The following is a 2,500-nucleotide window of genomic DNA, read 5'->3' as shown; positions in this document are numbered from 1 at the left end:
TACATACACAGGGCACATGTATAAAAAGCTTGTGTGCATCAGTGCTTGCGGCTTACGGCCATACCAGCCTGACAACGCCCGATCTCGTCCGATCTCGGAAGCTAAGCAGGGTCGGGCCTGGTTAGTACTTGGATGGGAGACCGCCTGGGAATACCAGGTGCTGTAAGCCTTTTCTTCACCAGTAGAGGGTGCTGTTCCTTCTTTAGTGGAATGGCCAGGCTTAGGGGACCCATGGAGCTTTAATCCGTCAGGCCCGTGTGTGCAACCACCAAAAGTGTGTCCATTGATTGACTTGCCTTCTTTAGAAGTCGGATTTGTTGGGCCGCACAATCAAAGCGGCCTCAACATTTCCAGACAAGTGAAAGGAGAAAGCCCTCACAGCCCAGAGTGTACATACACAGGGCACATGTATAAAAAGCTTGTGTGCATCAGTGCTTGCGGCTTACGGCCATACCAGCCTGACAACGCCCGATCTCGTCCGATCTCGGAAGCTAAGCAGGGTCGGGCCTGGTTAGTACTTGGATGGGAGACCGCCTGGGAATACCAGGTGCTGTAAGCCTTTTCTTCACCAGTAGAGGGTGCTGTTCCTTCTTTAGTGGAATGGCCAGGCTTAGGGGACCCATGGAGCTTTAATCCGTCAGGCCCGTGTGTGCAACCACCAAAAGTGTGTCCATTGATTGACTTGCCTTCTTTAGAAGTCGGATTTGTTGGGCCGCACAATCAAAGCGGCCTCAACATTTCCAGACAAGTGAAAGGAGAAAGCCCTCACAGCCCAGAGTGTACATACACAGGGCACATGTATAAAAAGCTTGTGTGCATCAGTGCTTGCGGCTTACGGCCATACCAGCCTGACAGCGCCCGATCTCGTCCGATCTCGGAAGCTAAGCAGGGTCGGGCCTGGTTAGTACTTGGATGGGAGACCGCCTGGGAATACCAGGTGCTGTAAGCCTTTTCTTCTCCTCTTTCACCAGTAGAGGGTGCTGTTCCTTCTTTAGTGGAATGGCCAGGCTTAGGGGACCCATGGAGCTTTAATCCGTCAGGCCCGTGTGTGCAACCACCAAAAGTGTGTCCATTGATTGACTTGCCTTCTTTAGAAGTCGGATTTGTTGGGCCGCACAATCAAAGCGGCCTCAACATTTCCAGACAAGTGAAAGGAGAAAGCCCTCACAGCCCAGAGTGTACATACACAGGGCACATGTATAAAAAGCTTGTGTGCATCAGTGCTTGCGGCTTACGGCCATACCAGCCTGACAGCGCCCGATCTCGTCCGATCTCGGAAGCTAAGCAGGGTCGGGCCTGGTTAGTACTTGGATGGGAGACCGCCTGGGAATACCAGGTGCTGTAAGCCTTTTCTTCACCAGTAGAGGGTGCTGTTCCTTCTTTAGTGGAATGGCCAGGCTTAGGGGACCCATGGAGCTTTAATCCGTCAGGCCCGTGTGTGCAACCACCAAAAGTGTGTCCATTGATTGACTTGCCTTCTTTAGAAGTCGGATTTGTTGGGCCGCACAATCAAAGCGGCCTCAACATTTCCAGACAAGTGAAAGGAGAAAGCCCTCACAGCCCAGAGTGTACATACACAGGGCACATGTATAAAAAGCTTGTGTGCATCAGTGCTTGCGGCTTACGGCCATACCAGCCTGACAACGCCCGATCTCGTCCGATCTCGGAAGCTAAGCAGGGTCGGGCCTGGTTAGTACTTGGATGGGAGACCGCCTGGGAATACCAGGTGCTGTAAGCCTTTTCTTCTCCTCTTTCACCAGTAGAGGGTGCTGTTCCTTCTTTAGTGGAATGGCCAGGCTTAGGGGACCCATGGAGCTTTAATCCGTCAGGCCCGTGTGTGCAACCACCAAAAGTGTGTCCATTGATTGACTTGCCTTCTTTAGAAGTCGGATTTGTTGGGCCGCACAATCAAAGCGGCCTCAACATTTCCAGACAAGTGAAAGGAGAAAGCCCTCACACCCCAGAGTGTACATACACAGGGCACATGTATAAAAAGCTTGTGTGCATCAGTGCTTGCGGCTTACGGCCATACCAGCCTGACAACGTCCGATCTCGGAAGCTAAGCAGGGTCGGGCCTGGTTAGTACTTGGATGGGAGACCGCCTGGGAATACCAGGTGCTGTAAGTCTTTTCTTCTCCTCTTTCACCAGTAGAGGGTGCTGTTCCTTCTTTAGTGGAATGGCCAGGCTTAGGGGACCCATGGAGCTTTAATCCGTCAGGCCCGTGTGTGCAACCACCAAAAGTGTGTCCATTGATTGACTTGCCTTCTTTAGAAGTCGGATTTGTTGGGCCGCACAATCAAAGCGGCCTCAACATTTCCAGACAAGTGAAAGGAGAAAGCCCTCACAGCCCAGAGTGTACATACACAGGGCACATGTATAAAAAGCTTGTGTGCATCAGTGCTTGCGGCTTACGGCCATACCAGCCTGACAACGCCCGATCTCGTCCGATCTCGGAAGCTAAGCAGGGTCGGGCCTGGTTAGTACTTGGATGGGAGACCG

General features: G+C 52.3%; 6 non-coding genes and 1 pseudogene across 6 annotated transcripts in view; all 7 read left to right on the top strand.

Moving 5' to 3' along the window:
* The first annotated feature begins 50 nt into the window (after window positions 1-50).
* LOC143337492 (5S ribosomal RNA) lies at window positions 51-169 on the top strand. The gene has a single exon (XR_013079124.1). It is a non-coding gene; the product is annotated as a 5S ribosomal RNA (ribosomal RNA).
* Window positions 170-440: 271 nt separating this feature from the next.
* Window positions 441-559, top strand: LOC143337491 (5S ribosomal RNA). Its single transcript, XR_013079123.1, has one exon. It is a non-coding gene; the product is annotated as a 5S ribosomal RNA (ribosomal RNA).
* A 271-nt stretch (window positions 560-830) lies between these two features.
* LOC143337064 (5S ribosomal RNA) lies at window positions 831-949 on the top strand. The gene has a single exon (XR_013078718.1). It is a non-coding gene; the product is annotated as a 5S ribosomal RNA (ribosomal RNA).
* A 280-nt stretch (window positions 950-1,229) lies between these two features.
* LOC143337063 (5S ribosomal RNA) lies at window positions 1,230-1,348 on the top strand. Its single transcript, XR_013078717.1, has one exon. It is a non-coding gene; the product is annotated as a 5S ribosomal RNA (ribosomal RNA).
* A 271-nt stretch (window positions 1,349-1,619) lies between these two features.
* Window positions 1,620-1,738, top strand: LOC143337490 (5S ribosomal RNA). Its single transcript, XR_013079122.1, has one exon. It is a non-coding gene; the product is annotated as a 5S ribosomal RNA (ribosomal RNA).
* Window positions 1,739-2,018: 280 nt separating this feature from the next.
* LOC143337024 (5S ribosomal RNA) lies at window positions 2,019-2,127 on the top strand (annotated as a pseudogene).
* Window positions 2,128-2,407: 280 nt separating this feature from the next.
* Window positions 2,408-2,500, top strand: part of LOC143337489 (5S ribosomal RNA) — a 119-nt gene continuing 26 nt past the window's right edge. Inside the window, exon 1 of the ribosomal RNA XR_013079121.1 lies at window positions 2,408-2,500. This exon is cut by the window's right edge and continues 26 nt beyond it. This is a non-coding gene — a ribosomal RNA (5S ribosomal RNA).

This window comes from Chaetodon auriga, chromosome 18 (assembly GCF_051107435.1).
Source record: "Chaetodon auriga isolate fChaAug3 chromosome 18, fChaAug3.hap1, whole genome shotgun sequence".
In the NCBI taxonomy this organism is placed as follows: Eukaryota; Metazoa; Chordata; class Actinopteri; order Chaetodontiformes; family Chaetodontidae; genus Chaetodon; species Chaetodon auriga.
This window is presented reverse-complemented; position numbering and strand designations above follow the sequence as displayed.